Source organism: Pseudonaja textilis, chromosome 1 (assembly GCF_049901715.1).
Source record: "Pseudonaja textilis isolate UNSWEBS1 chromosome 1, rPseTex1.2, whole genome shotgun sequence".
Lineage (NCBI taxonomy): Eukaryota > Metazoa > Chordata > Lepidosauria > Squamata > Elapidae > Pseudonaja > Pseudonaja textilis.
The window spans coordinates 44,080,844-44,098,804 of record NC_141990.1 but is presented as its reverse complement, the minus strand read 5'-3'; the positions used below and the strand labels follow the sequence as shown (position 1 = coordinate 44,098,804).

The 17,961-nt window shown below is 37.1% G+C and overlaps 1 long non-coding RNA gene across 1 annotated transcript; it reads left to right on the top strand.

Moving 5' to 3' along the window:
* Positions 1-11,886: 11,886 nt before the first annotated feature.
* LOC148127589 (uncharacterized) lies at positions 11,887-16,977 on the top strand. The gene is made up of 3 exons (XR_015740967.1): positions 11,887-12,144; positions 15,394-15,444; positions 16,676-16,977. It is a non-coding gene; the product is annotated as an uncharacterized LOC148127589 (long non-coding RNA).
* The last annotated feature ends 984 nt before the right edge of the window (positions 16,978-17,961 follow it).

Genomic DNA, 17,961 nt, shown 5'->3' with positions numbered 1-17,961 from the left:
AAAGAGACTGGTAGCAATTTAAAATAAAGTCTAATTTGTTACAGCAAAAATTGTCATGCTATTAGTTTGGGGGAACAAAACTCTCAAAGCGTTCTAAACAAAAGGCACCCATATCAAGTTTAAAAATGATCCTTTTCAAAAACAATTGGGCTGCTTTATAGTCAAAAGGAGCTCAGTTCAGTGGTTAAAGACACAGAGCTAGTCGAGACCCAAATGCTGCAGAACAAGATGAGTTCTCTTTACTTGCCCCAGCTCCTGCCCATCTAGCACTTTGAAAGCCTGCAAATGTGAGTAGATAAATAGGTACCACTTCAGTGGGAAGATAAACACGTTCATAGCATCTTCAGAATATAGTCATGCTGACCACATGACCATGAAGGTGCCTTTGGATAACACTGACTCCCTTGGCTAAGAAACAGATATGAGCACTGCCTCCTAGAGTCAGACATGTCTGGACAGAGAAAACCTTTACTTTTATTATTTGTAGTCAAAAGAGGATTTTCCCTATTCAGGCTTAGTTTGAATTGATATGTTTTGTATTGCACTACAATTTACTATAAAATATCATTGTAATTATCACTGCCATTATTTGATTAGTAAATTAAATAAATAATTTATTTCCTCTCATTGAGACTCAAGATCAATTTCCTGAAGTCTAACACTAAAGCTATTCTAGTAATGAGCATAAAGTAGACAAAAAAGTAGACAAGTCACAAAAATAACAGATGATGATGATGATGATGATGATGATGATGATGATGATGATGATATCCTACCCATTCAGTTGTGTCCAACAGCTGGCAATTCTATGGGCCTGGTCTCTCCAGGTCTTCCTATCTTGCACTACTACTTGCACTATGCACCAGCCAGAGCATAGTTGTTCTGTGCTCTGGCTGGTGTCGGCTAACTCTTCCAGATATAATTGTATTGTCCAGTGAATTTCCCCACATGACATGGCCAAAATAAGTGAGACATAGTTTTGTGATTATAACATCAAAATTAATTTAAGAACTTGAAATAGTGTTCATTTCATGTGTTTGCCATGATTTATGCTGTGTTTGGGGAGAGTGGAACACTAAGTGAAGCTTTGCACAAGAACAACTATTATTCCAGAAGTGGTCCTGGGACCCTGAGTGGAGGGTGAGGTTTCTGTCCTTGCCATCATTTATTCAATATCAATTTGCTTCTTCCCTCAAGGCAATTTCATTCAGCTGCTACATTTTCTAAATTGACCTGCAACTCTTTGCTGTAATTTGCTTCCTCTTTCCAAGTATCTCATTGTGATCACAACTCCATATGATAATCTGGCTTAATTTTACAAGAGGAGCCTTAGATAGCTGGGTTGATTACTTACTGAGTCAGCCTTATTCCTCATGCATAAAAGGTCACAAGAAAGACATCACTTCTAGCTGTGCCTGAAATCTAATTCAACTCTCATGAATTCTAGAAATCTTATTGCTTAGAAGCTGTACTGTGTTTTGATCCAAGCTGGAATACAGCTTTGTTTCTTAAACTAGTCCTATTTGTCTCTTTTCTGCTTTTGACTCTGCTTCTTCAACAGACTTATTGACTGGTCCAAGTCTATTCTGTATAATGGGTAACTAAAGTGGGGCAGGTTGCAGTGTTTTATTTAATCTTATATATAATGACAATAGTTTGCTTAATCACATTTTACTGAATAATGCACAATGAAGTGGGTTACACATCATGTGAATCCATATACAGTAGTTTAGTGGTTAAGGCACCAGGCTAGAAACTGGAAGACTGAGTTTTAGTCCTGCATTAGACAGGAAAGCTGACTAGGTGACTTTGGGACACTCACTCTCAGCCCAATCTACCTCACAGGTTGTTGCTGTATGTTCACTGTCTTGAGTTATTTAAAAAGTAAAAAAGGCAGTATAAAAATTGGATTGAGATTATAGATGTTAGATGTGATAGAGAAAGAGAGAGAGAGAAAGAGAGAGAGAGAAAGAGAGAGAGAGAGGTAGGTACATAGGTAGGTAGGTAGGTAGGTAGGTATGATAAATGATTAGATAAGTTGCTGGTTTTGGCTTCACATTGTGTGAATTCAGGTTGTATTACAGTTTCTGCTTATTTACCCTCGGCATCTCAGTCAGTAAGTGACATATTACAATAACACAGTACATACTATGCAATAATATACTAATACCAATAAATCGAAATTTGGAAAAACAGTCAGATTTATTCCAAAAACCTTAGCCAATTCTCATTTATCAAAAACCTTGATTCTGAATACTGAGTAGGAATGTATTAATTTAAAAAAAACCACCTGTATAGGAAATGTGCCAATTTTTTAAAGAATAAAATAAAGAAAAGCATATCTTTTTAAATGACATTTTACAAGAAAGGGCCAGTTTGATAAGTTAATACTTACTTTGTAAATATCCTAGTTGCAGTGATGAATGCTATTGAGATCCACGTGCTTACCACTGTGTGTAGTTTCATATATTGATGGATGTACATGGCCTGCTATCATTTTTCAGTTGCTTAATAACTTGCAAAAACAAGCATGCACTGAACATAAATCTTTATGACTCGCAATGTACTTGTTGAACCATGTATTCCCTTGAATGTTTTTTGGGTGCCAAACTCTTTGCTTTTCCTTGACAGGAAGTTCTTATAACAGCAACAGAAGATGCACAAGCCATGTAGACATGGAATAAGCTAAATGCTCATTTATCCTGCTTATATTTTAAAGATACATATGGTGATTTGGATTAAAAATGTACACTGTAAATCAAGCACATTTAATTTCTCTGCCCTCATGTATTTGTCAATGTCTTCTAAAGTTACAAAACTTTTTCAGGCCATTGTTTTTGAAAATCCCAAACTGGGCAAAATCTAGGCTCAATCAGATTTGTCTCTCGATAAGGGACGAATGAGGAATATCTGCCCAGAAGTACATGCACAGATCCCCTTGCTTACTTTGAAAATCTTTTGGCTCCAACTACACTTCCGTAATCGGACAAGCCTTCAGCAGAAGGAGTCAAAGGTGTAATGGTTGAGGAAGGGACTTCTCATGAGTTAGAAAGGGGTCACTGGAAAAAAATCTGTTTATGCTGCTCTCTGTCATCAGTCTTGGCAAGTGCTCTGTTGATGGTTTACTCTTGAAACACCCGTGATTGGTCTTGGAAAATTTTCTGCAAAACTTACAACTGAGCTATAGATTCTACCTGTCATTATGACTCCCAAGAGTCAAGTAAATGCCCACTCATATAAACAAGATGTTTAGCTCCCAAGGTTGCCAATTCTTGAGAGGAAAATTTTCGGCACTGGGTTGGAACCTGGGAAGGTAGCTTGTAGTTGGTAGCACACACAAAAAATCAGACCATAATAAAGAAAGTCTTACTGACATAGTTTTAATCATGCCTACTTAGAGCCGAAGAGAGAAAAATGGCCTGCTCTTCCCCATCCCCCACCCCTGCTTTTCTGGGAATTGGTCTGAAAACAATGATAAAATAGGCAGCCTATTTTTGTTGGCAAGTGACCCAGCAGCTTTATCCAGACAGAAAATATTTCTGGCTGTGCTATAGCATTCTGTTTCAAGAACAATTACATCCATAGTGAGATGTTTTCACAGATTATTTATACCTGTGTTCAAATAGTGAATTCATACTCTAAGCATGAGCCATTAAAGAAAGGCACCATCCAAAGACACAAAGTAAGGGCTAGCAAGCTGGGGAAACCCACTAAGGAAAAAATATTAAAAAACAACGAACAACGGCAAGAACAAACCACTAGCAGGCATGGGGTGAATGACTGGAACCCAAAATAGCATAGCGAATGATATAGTCCTCTCTGAGCTTGGTTATTTGCTTGCAGATGTTTCATTATCTAACTAATGAATGTTGACTTTGTCCCTGGTTTATATTCCCTGTACATAAACAAGAGTAAACTCCATATTCACAAATACTGATGATGTAACATAGGTAATAAAATGTTTACAAGGAAACAACCAAGCTCAGAGAGCACTGAGATCTCTACAGTTCAACTCTGGGCTATGTCTATTCTCTTTTATTCGGGGTGGAATCCTACCAGCATAACAACTGGTTCGTTTCACGTGTGTGCATGCCAAATGTACACTGTGTGCACATGCACACTATGAGCACATGCGCACTACGTACAAATTACCAGGTCTGGCAAACATTCACCTGCTCCAGCTGACGAGCAGCACTCTGCTATGCTGTGCAAAGCAGCTGAGGAGGAAAACTCAGAGACTAAATGACAGCCTAGAGCCTGGGTGGGTGGGTACGCCAAACAGATGACCAGACAATTGTCACAGCGAACTGGTTCAGTGTCAGCTGCTCTTCAGAGCTACTGGTTCTATAGAACCAGGCTGATCCAGTAGAATCCCACTCCTGCTTTTATTGTATAATGGATGCTTCCAATGGACATATAAGACTATTGCAAGTGTATATATGTGTGTATATAGTAAGCTGGGGAGGCAAAACTACAAAGAAGGGGAAAAGTGGGGAAAGTTAAAGCTTGCTTTTAATGATGCTGGCTGAAACTGTAATGGGCTGTGAGAATCACCTTGAGGTACAGGAGGAAGAGCTGCACCCAAGGTAATAGAAAGATAAAATCTGAGTCCAAAACAGAAAAGTAATATAAGAAAGCCGCTTGGACTCTCTCCTAATTCTGTAATAGATAAAGACAGGGAGGAAAGAGGTGCATTCAGACTTGCAAGATTCTGTTACTGTAATCCTATTGGTATTCATAACTTTGGTTTCCTAATCTGATGTACCCAAAGGGCTGACGTGAACACTGCAAAAAGATAGTGCAAGGATTCTGTCAATATAACTTAAGATACAATAGCTTGCTGTGTATAATAGGAGATTGACAACGGGATCTTAGGCAATCAGTCCTATTGATACTTCAGTATGCAAGTATATGGCAACAGGATAATTTTATGTAGTTGGGGCCTCTAAACTAGTGAGTTTTTAGGTTTAATTAATTGTCTTTTTTGTGTTTACCCTGGGAGGAGTTTATAGGTTGGGGGTGGGGAGGTGGGGTACCATGCCACCATTTTTTTTGTTTGGGTTACATTATGGCTGGGAACTGGAGAAGAGTGATACATCCAGCTGAGATGCAGGAGGAGTCCCAGGAAGCATAATAAGCATGTCCAATGATAAACAAAGAAACATTTTGAGTGCTAAATATCTGGTTGCCCCAAATTACTAGCAATTGTGGAAATTAAATTCCAAAGTTTCTAAAAGGCAGAAGTTTGTGAACTCCAGCAGTATACATAGGATTTGGGAATAGTAATAATAGCTTATGAAAATGTGGGTGTTGAGGGGTACATTGGAAGAAAATGAAAAGGTGGGATTTATTTTATTTATTAGATTTTTATTCCATCTTTATTATTTTTACAAATAGCTCAAGGCGGAAAACATACCTACTATTCTTGCTCTTCCTATTTCCCCCACAACAATAACCCTGTAGGGTTGGTGATGCTGAGAATGACTGGGCCAAAGTCACCCAATCAGCTTTCATGCCTAAGGTGGGACCAGAATTCTAGAAGGCAGCTATAATGATGCAAGTCAATAAGAAAAAGAAAAAGGAAACTAAAGTTCAGTATAACTGCTTCCTCTCTGCCCCAGGAGCAGCTCTGAGACTTCAGCATCTTTTGAATTAATCATGGAAAATATATCAGCTACCTTTCCAACTTAATGAGTAAGATTGCTTGATAAACTAATTTCCCTTGGCACAGCTTCCTGGTTTTCGTGTTGATCAACAAATTCCTAGGTGCTAATAAAATGATTTCAGACTAATGTAGTCATTTTTAGGGTCACAAAGCATTCTAATGGAAAGTTCACCCTTTGTTGTTTTCTGTTCTCACAAAAACAGTCAGAAGTGGAAATATTTATTGCTTTATTTTTCACAACCAAGAAAATGATATGACCACAAAAGCATGGAAAGTTCATTTCAATTTTATCTTCGTTCTAGTTCAAAGGAAAATAGCATTCTAGTAACATTTATATATATTTATATAGAAAGTAACGTTTATGAAGATAAGAATTGTAGGATAGGGAAACCTGGATGATACTTGGATGATACAGAGGAGAAAAAAGTAATTGCTGTTATCTATCAGCAGAAAAGCTCTTCACCTGAGGAAGAGAAACCCTCCTTTAACACAGTTTCAGACTCACAGGCTAGCAATCCTAAAGTGGAATAAAATCAAAGCACTGGTACTGAACTTGTAACAATAGAAGGGAATTTATTTATTTTTATTTTATTTATTTATTTATTTATTTTTTATTATTATTTTATTTTTATTTGTGAATTGCATACAAAATAATAGGTATAAGTAAAATCATAGTTATGAATAAATGGATACATATAAGAAAAATAAAAAAAATATGAAATAAACAATAGGACAAGGAGGTAGGCACATTGGTGCGCTTATGCACGCCCCCTACAGACCTCTTAGGAAAGGGGTGAGGTCAATAGTAGACAGTCTATGGTTAAAATTTTTGAGTTTGGGGAAGAAACCACAGAGTCGGGTAGAGTATTCCAGACACTGACCACTCGGTTGCTGAAGTCATATTTCCTGCAATCAAGTTTGGTGCAGTTTACCTTGAATTTGTATCTATTGTTTGCTCTTGTGTTGTTATGGTTGAAGCTGAAGTATTCATTGACAGGTAGGACATTGCAATGTATGATTTTACATACTATACTTAGATTGAACTGACGATGGCATAGTTCTAGGTTTTCTAGGTCTAGAATTTCAAGTCTGGTGGCATAAGGTATTCTGCAACAAGTAGAGGAGTGGAGAACTCTTCTTGTGAAATATTTCTGGACTTTCTCAACTGTGTTAATATCAGATACATAATGTGGGTTCCAGACTGATAAGCTGTAATCAAGTATTGGTCAAGCAAATATTTTGTGTGCTCTAGTTAGTATTGTGATATTACCAGAGAAAAAGCTACGTAAGATTAGATTAACACCTTTTTGGCTATGTAGTTACAGTGGGCTCAAGCACTTAGGTCATTAGAGATGAGTACTCCAAGATCCTGGACAGAGTTTGGATCATCAACAAGGTCTTGACTATTCAGCCTATATTTTATTTTCTGGGTTTTTTTTGCCAATATGTAGGACAGAGCATTTATTTGTTGAGATTTGAAGTTGCCATTTGTTTGACCATTCTGATACATAGTCAAGGTCTTTTTGAAGGGTAGCAGTATTGTCTGTGGTGTTGAATAGCTTTACATCATCAGTGAAAAGAATGCAGTAGCTCTTGATATGATCACAGAGGTCATTTATGTAGAGTATGAAAAGAGTTGGTCCTAGAACACTGACTTGGGGGACACCACTGTTGACAGGTACAGAATTTGATAGGACGCTTTTGACCCTTTGTTGTCTGTTTGACAGGAATGCTTCTATCCAGTTATGCAGTTGTCCAGAGATACCGTAAGATTTTAGTTTTAGGAGTAGTTTGTTGTGTACCACTGAATCAAAGGCTTTACAGAAGTCTAAGTAAATTGCTTGGCCCTGATCGAGTTGTGTAGTCCATATGTTTTTGCAATGTAAGAGTTGCAGATTACATGATAGTTTTTTCCTAAAACCAAATTGTTTATTAGAGAGTAGGTTGTTTGTTTCTAAGTGGAGGATGATGGATTGGTTAATAATTGATTCCATGACTTTACAGGTGATGCAGCATAAAGGGATTGGTCTGTAATTTTCAAATAGGCTGGGGTCTCACTTTTTGAAGATGGGGATGACCGTTGCTTGTGACCATAGGTTAGGCAAGAAGCTGGTCCTGAAAGATTTTTCAAAGATTAGACTTAGAGGTTCTGCTATGGCAATGGATAGCTTTTTTAAGAAGTATGCACATATTCCATCCGGTCCAATAGATAGGGATGGTTTTAGATTGCGTAGTGCTTTTTCAACAATGTCTTCTGTAAAATCGATATGTATTAGATCATTGTAGTTGTCTGTGGCTTGACTTGGAAATGCTGGGCATGATCCATTGCTGTTTACAAACACTGAGCCAAAGAATGTATTAAAGAGGTTGGCTTTGATGGTGTCGTCGTTGCAGTCTTTGCCATTAGGTCCTTTCAGGAGTGGGATGGACCTTGAGTCTTTTAGTTCGTTGTTTACAAAATTGTAGAAAGCGCAGGTGGAATTGGTGCATAGGAGGTTTTCTTCTTGTTTAATGTGATAATTGGTGTATTCAGTTTCTATCTGGTGGCATAAATTTTTGTATCGTCTTTTGAAGTTGGCAACGTGACCAGATTTGTTTTTCTGCCAAAGTGATATCTTTTTGGACTGAAGCATCCTTATTGTTTTGGGTAATTTGTTTTTTCTGGTTTTGGGAGTTTTTAATGGTGCATATAGTTTGATGACTCTTTTGACTTCAAGTAAAAATATTTTGTAATGGTCTTCTACAGTATTGCATCCAGAGAATAGAAATTGCCAATCAAGGGATGAGAGATCGTTGTTTATAAGATCATAGTTGCCTTTTTTGAAGTTATAATTGGGGATTCCATCGTTGTGATGATTTTTGTGTGGACGTATGTTGAGACAAAAGTCAATCATGTTGTGGTCACTGTTGGAAAAGGGTTCTTTAATCTGTATTCTGTAAATTGAATTCAACCTATTGCAGAAGATGAGATCGAGGCAGTTGTTAAGTCTAGAGTTGTTGTTTACTAGTTGTTCCAGTCCCAGATTTGTTACTGCATTGTAGAAGGTTGCATGTGTGGGTTCAGTTGTACATTCATTAAGGGTCCAGTTAATATGAGGTAGATTGAAGTCACCAAGAAAGATAAAAGCGTGTGGGCATGATGTTGCCCATGTTAGTAGTGAATTTAGCTTGTTTACATGTTTGATGTCATAATCAGGGGTGTCTGTAACATAGTAAAAACCGAAATGTGATATTTAAGGACAGTTCACAGACGATGGTCTCAGGAATAGCAAGCTCCTGGGTTACTTGGATGTTTTTTAGATATAGGGACTTTTTATAGAAGATAGCAGCACCACCTCCTCTATGGATTTCACGATCTGATTGGTAAACATGATAGTCTCTTACTGTGTTAATGGAGTCAGGGAGAGATGCGTTGAGCCATGTTTCACAGACAAATATAATGTCGAATTTAGCCGTATTTAGTAAGAGGAGAAATTCAGGTATAAGAGTTGCAAACCTCTTGATCCATAAATTATTTGTAAGATTCTCAAGACTGCTTTAAACAGATTATTAGACACAGTGAATCATATCGGGGTGGGGTGGGTAGGGGGTGGTGGGGGGGAGAGAAGAGAGACCAAATCTGCAAAGCTGCAGGAGATATGCTAAATCCTGTTGTAACTGCAGTGGTATAGTTGAACTTTCTATCTACATAGTGCAATATAGGGTGAATTGCACCCCAGGGACCACTAAAGAACAGACCCAAAGATTAGAATTCAGCATGGCATTCAGTGTTAGGTGGTCAGTTCTCAGGGTCATCCCTTACCACAGGGATGGTGGACCTATTCGTTTGATTTGTCCCCAGTAACTAATGGACCTGGCTTAGTTTCAGAAGGAGCCTGAGGTTGTTCTGGAAAATCTGTTTTACAGTCTGACTGAAACCCTGGTGGCTGCTTTGAATGAACGGGAGGCTGAGGCTTTCAACTGGATCGCATCTAAGTAGCCCCTCCTACATCCATGGATCCTGGAACTCCTCCTGATTTACAGAAGAACTTTGTGGGAAGGATCAAGTGAAGAGATGCCTAGAATGCTGCTGGAGACAACGAAGAGTGAAGACAGCTTACAACCACTGCTAGAGCCTACCTCATGGCAGTAATTATTTCTGTAATTATTTGTTTTCCCTTATTAAATCTGCAGATAGCTGCCCGCTGGTCCTGTTTCACATGGCCCATACCTCTCTTCTTGGAGGGAGTAACTCTGGGGTTCACCTATAGGATGGCTGCAAGGAAAATGCTAAGTATCTGATAAATAAAGTTGCTCAAATTTACTCTGCACTGGATTGCTGGCCTAGAAGCAGAGCCAGTGGAAGCTATGTGGACTAAGTCTTGCATGGTTTTCTGACATAAAAGGATGGCATTGAACACAACAATTCTCTGCTAAATTTAATCTGGAATTAAAAACAGAATTATGAGTCATGTCATCTGATTAAAGGAAATGTTTTCTTGTTTTTCATGATTATGAATGGTCAGTTCCAAAGGACACATATTTTAAGTGTTCAATGGCCCTTTAATATTATCTCCCATTGAGTTTACTAATCCCTAATTTAGATAGCAGTAGTAATAGCATTTAGATTTATACCGCTTCATAGTGTTTTACAGTACTCTCTAACCATTTAGAGTCAGCATATTTCCCCCAATAATTTGAGTCCTTATTTTACAAACCTCAGAAGAATCGAAGACTGAGTCAACCTTGAACTGGATAGCATTAGGCAGAGTTAGCCTGTCCTAGGCCTCACCCAAAAGCACTCAGTCAATTTGGAGTCCCAGCAAAAAACCCTTTATTTACAATACTGTGGATTAGTTCATTCACAGTCAGCCAACAGCTTGGCACACATTCTCGTGAAGGTGGACTAATTATTTCAGACCGATATCAATCCTGGAATGCTGCCCAGTAAGCAGTTCCACACTCACTGTTGGTAGGGAAAACTGGGTTTACAGACCAAGATCCACAATGCTGGGACAAACACATGATCGAACAAGCAAGTTTGTTTCTTGCAAAAGCCCCCTCCCCTTTTGCTCCTCTTTTAATCCTGATGAGAGGAGCCATTCATTGTCCGCCTGTGGCCTTGCTCCCACGTCAACCCTGAATCCTTAATTGCTCCTTTCTTTTATCAACTCTGCGCATGCATAGGCTGGTTCCAACTGCTCCCCAGCCTCACTGCTATCTGAGCCCAAAGGCAGCTGATGACTGCCAGCTTGCCCTGGCCTCATCCCTGCCTCTGATGCAGATCCCTTGTCTGAGCCTTCCTCATCCTCAAGCCCAAGTTCCTCCCCAATCTCCTCACTACTGTCCGACTCTGCTGCCGGCTCTGCCAGCCACTGGCGGGCCACAACAGCAACACTGCATTCTCACAACTATATCACTATAGCTCACATAACCAGACAGAACATATTTTTTCCATATGAATTCCTTTTTGTGATTACAAATATTAGTGAGAAGCCAAAAATGAGGTTTCAATTACAAGAAACACTATACAATGGAAACAAAATGATCACTTCAGGTTGATAATTTTCCCCATTTAATATTTAAGTACCAGTAGCCCTTAACTTACAACAGGACATTTAGTGACTATCTGAAGTTACAATGGCTCTGAAAAACTAACTTATGGATATTTTACACACAAAAAGAAGACAGTTAACAACAGTCTCACTTAGCAACAGAAACTTTAGGCTCAATTGTGGCCATAAATCAAGGATTACCTGTACTTGTTTTCTATAATTCAGATTCACATGCATCAGATATTTCTAGATTTCTTGTTGTAGGAGGTTCCACACAGGTATGGATAAGGAGTAGAATAGAACACTGCTTGAATTTTACTCTTGATTTATTCTTGAATACTTAATATTTATGAGCAGGAGAATTCATACTCCTAAATTCAGAACAACAACTTTCAGCAACATCACTTGCTTTTATGTGCAACACACATAAGCATCATTAATTATGGATGTTATCTTGATTTTTTAAAAAACATGTTCTAAAGGTATCCTTATCTTGTTGTGGAAACTGAAATCCTTGCTTGGCAAAGGTCATATTCTGCTGGATGACACTTTAAAATGTTCCCAAATGTTCCAATATTAAATATTCTGTTTGTAGTACATTGCATTCAAATTTCTCAGGAGGATGCTAAGCTCTCTGTCCCCATCCTCACAAGCCCATATGTATATCCACACCCTTTAAAGCACAGCTAATCTTGTTGAAAAACCGGTTGTCCTAGGCTCTCCCCAGTGATTGTCTAGTAAGCAACAAATCTATCCTGCTTGAATTGTTGCCCTGTCAGATGGACATGAGATATGGAGAAGTTTGGGCTGGGACCTGATCTTGCTTCCTTCTGTCACTTATCTTCATTCCCCACCACTTCCCCTTTTCTTCCTGGTTTGTTATATGTTGACTGTCCTGAAGACAGGCTCTATTGATGTTTCTAAACCTCTTTGATTAAAAACAAGGTAAGCATCTGTTTAATAAATGAACATCCAATATAATGTATTTAATGTTTGATTCTGCGTGAATTATGGATTTGTGGCACTTGGCTATTTGCAATTTCCTGTTCTTATTTTGATGATCAAACTTGCCACTAGCACAACAATAATAAACTGTTGGGTTCAAAATGTTTGTTCTTCAGGCTCCTGCAATCCTAGAATCCCAATGAGTAAATGTGTAATGTTTGGACTCATGCTGGACCCCATCCTCAGGGAACATCTATTGGAAAATGACACATTCCATTAGAGAGAAGTTCTGTGAGGATGGGCTCTAGCATGAGTTTGGAAGCTCAAAAGACTAAATCTCTGGTCCCTGTGACTGATCCAGATTGGATCCTGAAACTTCGTTGATCACAGTCTGCTTCATTAGATGTGTGGAGGATGTCCTATCTAGTCATGGCATAAGGGAAATGAAATACTGTAGAATGACTGTTCTTCCTTTTCCTAAGGTCTTAACTGTGCAGTAAGTAATTATTAAGGCAGCTGGTATTCATGCAAAGAATAAAACATACAGCAAGAAAAGAATATTTTTTTCTTAGAGAAAGAGTATACAGTGATTCTTGAGGAAATTGCAGTATAAAATAATTAGATGATTTCCCATCTGTTGCTTCTATTAGCTCGTTCTGAAGTCCTAAGTGAGGAACCAGTCATGTTACTTTGAACAAAATTAAACAATTCTTTCAAGAACAGAGATGTTCCTTTCCTTTTCTGCCACATCTAGTGGTGAGGAACTTTTTGCTGATGAATTTAATCCCTCAGAAGAAGTCTATCAGGGATAAGATGTAAGATGTATGTTACATCTTACAATTAATTGAAATTGTAGCTAAGACAAAGGTGGTTGGGCCCTTCATTTATTTCCTTCTTTTCCAATTTTTCTCTTATATGCAGAAGATTGTAAAGAGATCAACAAATTGTTCTTACTAGGAACCTAAATTCATAACCTGCAAAAGTGTTCTGAAATGAGCACTCATCCACCAATAAACCAGTATTTTCCAAACTCCCTACGTAAGTTCTTTCCCAAATTCTCCTTCCTTGAGGGAGTTCCTTCCTGCTATAAACATATATGAACTGTCACGGCTTTCTTCCTTTTGGGAAGCTGTAGCTTGGGAAATAGATGCTAATAATTTTCAGTTGAAAAATGATCATCTCAATAATCTAACTCAGAATTTCTATTAAGAACCATTTTTTTCTCAATCATAAAAGCAATTGTGCCTATTCTAACTCCAGTTCTAAATAAAACTCGACCCTGTGTGTGACACTAAAAATACGATTCTGCAAATATTCTATCACCTACCTTCCTCTGAACCATTTGCGTGACTTGAATGTTGCTCCAATGGTAGCAGTGATAGAATGTAAAAAGTTCTCTTCCTGTCCTTCACTTGGTATCCTGCCTATTAATTCAGTGAAGAAGAAAACATTATGGACTGGGAGCAACAATGGTTAAATATTAGGGTTGTGCAATAGTTTAGCTTTGATTCTCAAAAGCCATTTCTGTCACATCTTAGAACAGCTGTATCATTTCCCAGAACTGCATGCAATGGGTGCGAGATTGATTTTGGAGTGGTCCATAGCTCTAACAAATATTGATGAAATACTCTTGTTGCAAAAATAAAAACTCTATTAAAATGGGTTACTTACAGTACAAATATAATACATAGGACAGAAGCTAAAAATGGGCAGACAAAGATGGGGTGTGAATCTAAATACAGGATAAATGACATTTTAAATAGAACAGGAGTTAAAGATGGGGAGACAAAGATGGGATCTGAATATGCCATTTCCTTGTTTATTCTTAAGTAACATCAAGAATGTAAGTTCCAGATTGGATCTACTTTCTAGAAGAAAGTAACATATCATCTACTATTACTAAAAAAAAAAATCATATCAAAAAGCAGGAAACTAAAACTCAGATCACATGAAGGACTTGGCAAAACTCAGATGGTTTTACTTCCTAAAAGTGAAAAGAAATGGAGACAACTGAAGCTTTTGGAAGAGTTAGAGTTGGAAAGGCTCAAATCTGTGTTAAGATAAATCTGTAACTCAAGATATGAACAAAACTGAAGGTTGGCTCATCTAGAACGGTCTTTCAAACAACCCAACCTCCACCAAAATAACTTGGCTTTATAAACATTGGCTCTTGGAAGAGAACTGAAAGGTAATAGAGATGGCAATAGAGCTAGTGTTAGATTCAGAAGAATGGAGAAGAAAGATAGAAATCCTGAAAGTGGATTTATCTGGTTCTTTATCTGTTTAATTGCACAACTGAATTGCAATTCAGAAGTTTCAGAAGTTTCAATGAGCTGGCTCACAAATTTTGCCCTTTGGCCCTCGTTAGAAAACAAGACTTTCTATTATATTTTACTGGATCAAACTACATGTTGATCCTGATGTGTTGGTTCCGGTATTCCAAGCAAGGCTGATACTTGTAGGCAGAATACAAGCATCATTTACTATCAGTGGGCAAAGGGTTTTTACCTGGAAGCTATTCCACTCTACCTACCTCTTGTTTGAAATAAATGGAACCACTGGGGACTCATTTTGTTTGGTTATTCATATATTCCTGAATGTCAAATACAAAGAAATTCTGAATGATGAAAGAAAATAGGGTTTTACAAAGCTTTCCAAATGACTTCATATAAAGTCTTTTTCCCACTGGAATAAACAAATCCCAACAACATCTCCTTGCTTAAAAATATTCCTTCCTATTTTAACCTGATAATATTTCCATCTTCATCTGACAATTGAACTTTAGGAGAAGATTAATAAACAGAACTACAGGTAATATCCAAATAATTTTTAACATAGTGTTTCCAATAGAAACAACATTTTAAATTTCCTATTGATTTAGTTCATAACCTATCTCAAGGGCTTTTACAGATATATAAAATTGTTATCTTCAACTGAATCATTTTCCATTCCGTATATTCTTTTTCAGATAAGAGTAAAATCCTCTTCAGCTTTTCAAACTCCCTTTATCATTAGTTCTATGGTTATTATTTCACTAAAAAGGAATTTAGGTTGTTATTCAAAAAATGGAAATGTTGTGCATATCCATTACGGAAAGTCACAATGGCAACAATATGATGCTATATAACAATGAAGAAAAGCATATCCCAAAATTAATTTTATCCCACAATAGTTGCTATATTGATATATTTAAAATGAACATCAATATTCGACATTTTTTTCCACAATTCATATCTCTTATCATTTCAGAATGCTTTATTATGAAGAAAAGAGAGAGAGACAATAGAAATTCATTTTGAGGTGATTATGAATATCAAAACCCTTCTTTATAGAGTTGTATTTCTGTATAATAAATGGAAAATTTTACATAACCATTTTAGAGCTGACTTTGGAAAAGCTGTGAAAGAGTCATTGGGAAGGCATTTGGACCAGAAACCAAGCAAAATGTGAGAAAGAAATAAAAACAAAAACTTGCCATTGCTTAGTATATAATGGAATGGAGGAAAAACTTAAGACTTTCAATTTTCCACAAGATCCTACAAAAGTAAAGTATCATACCTGGAATCTGTGGTTTCCATTTCTTGACCCATTCTGGCTCTAAGGGTGGTGCTTTAATAAAATGTCATACATAAATAATCATCAGAAGTTTGGCATGTTTCTTGATTATAAAACAAAAGGAAGCAATATTTGTCACTTTCACCTCTTTCTGTATCTTATGTGACTCTGTACTAGAAGATTGGTATCTTCCACAACTAACTGGAACAGTGACCCAACAGAAAGAAATTTGCTGGCTGAAAGAGGAAAGTTATTTTTCTCACCATGGAGAAAGCACAGATAATATTGCCAATATGCATTCTGGATAGCTGTTTCTCATGAATAGACTGCAAGAACTGAAGTTTTTGTGGTCAACTGTTAAACTGAGTGACTGAGAATTGAGGGATTATAACTAAGCTCAAAGTCATAGTATAGTTCATATGGACAATAAGTTCCACCAAGCCTCATTTCTTAATAACTTTCAGAATTATTATTTTTTTACTGCTTTTCAAATTTTAAGAACCTTCCAAATGGAAGATTTGTGGCATTTTCTGGGTAAGTTTCCTTCAATACTGAGTTTAAGTACAACAACTTGTCGTCCCAGCACAGCATATCTTAGGGAGGCTAATTTTGTGTTTGTGGTGCCCATTCTAGGGAGGATGTTATGAATGCATGTGTTTGTGCATATTTTAGAGTTTGTATCAAAAGGCTGTCCTTTGTTATCTGGTGATTTGCACAATGAAAATAGAAAAATAGAATTCTGATATACAGAGTCACATATGTGACAATTGGGCAGTCATTTAAATTTGCTACATAAATAAATGTAAACACTACTATAGTCTTGAGTGATGTTTCTTGTTATAATTATTTTATATATTACATTTAGAACCAAACTTTCTTTTGAATATAGTCTATTCTACCATGATGTTTAGAACTGGAAAATTATGTTTGATTACATGTTTAATCTATTTCCAACTGAATCTGTTCTGTTTTTTAGACTGTGGTGCCTTTTCCAAAGCATTCTTTCGCCCAGTTGCATTTGCTGCATTCAGCTATAAGTAAGACTTTGTAGAAATGAAATATCCTGGGCAGCTGTCCATGTGTTTTTCTTCAAAGATAGCTCAGAGGGTATAATCAGACAAGGAACTGACATTATAACCATGACTGAACTTGTCAAAATGAATTGCATAGTTGTATGAATTCGGCTTATGAATTTACTCTTTCTATTTTTATTTGCTCTATTATGGAAAAAACTGTAGTTCATCATCATCATCGTAATTGCCATCATCATCATCATCATCATCATCATCATCATCATCTGTAATTATATATGACTCTTTCCTCTAAAGGTGTCCATGCTTGCTGCAGGAAAAAAACATTTTGAAAAATAAAGTTCTACCATATAATTCTTATTTATTTATTTATTTATTTATTTATTTATTTATTTATTTATTTATTTATTTGTGGGATTATAAGATAACAGGTATAAGTATAAACATAGTTATGAATACATGAAATGGATAGATATAAGAAAAATAAAAAGAAACAATAGAACAGGGACAGTAGGCACGTTGGTGCACTTCTGCACGCCCCCTACAGACATCTTAGGAAAGGGGCGAGTTAAATAGTAGACAGTCTAAGGTTAACATTTTTGGGGTTTGGGGAAGAAACCACAGAGTCAGGTAGAGTATTCCAGACATTGACCACTCGGTTGCTGAAGTCGTATTTCCTGCAATCAAGTTTGGTGCGGTTAACCTTGAGTTTGTATCTATTGTGTGCTCTTGTGTTGTTATGGTTGAAGCTGAAGTATTCATTGACAGGTAGGACATTGCAATGTATGATTTTATACACTATACTTAGATCGGACTGAAGGCGGCGTAGTTCTAGGTTTTCTAGGTCTAGAATTTCAAGTCTGGTGGCAGAAGGTATTCTACAACAAGTAGAGGAGTGGAGAACTCTTCTTGTGAAATATTTCTGGACTTTCTCAACTGTGCTAATATCAGATACGTAATGTGGGTTCCAGACTGATAAGCAGTATTCAAGTATTGGTCAAGCAAATGTTTTGTATGATCTACTTATTAGTGTGAAATTACCAGAGAAAAAGCTACATAGGATTAGGTTAACAACTCTTAATGCCTTTTTGGCTATGTTGTTACAGTGGGCTCTAGCACTTAGATCATTAGAGATGAGTACCCCAAGGTCCTTGACAGAGTTTGGATCATCAATTTGTAAAAATCTCTGTACATGCATTTGAGAAACCTGGATCAAGATTTTAACCTATGT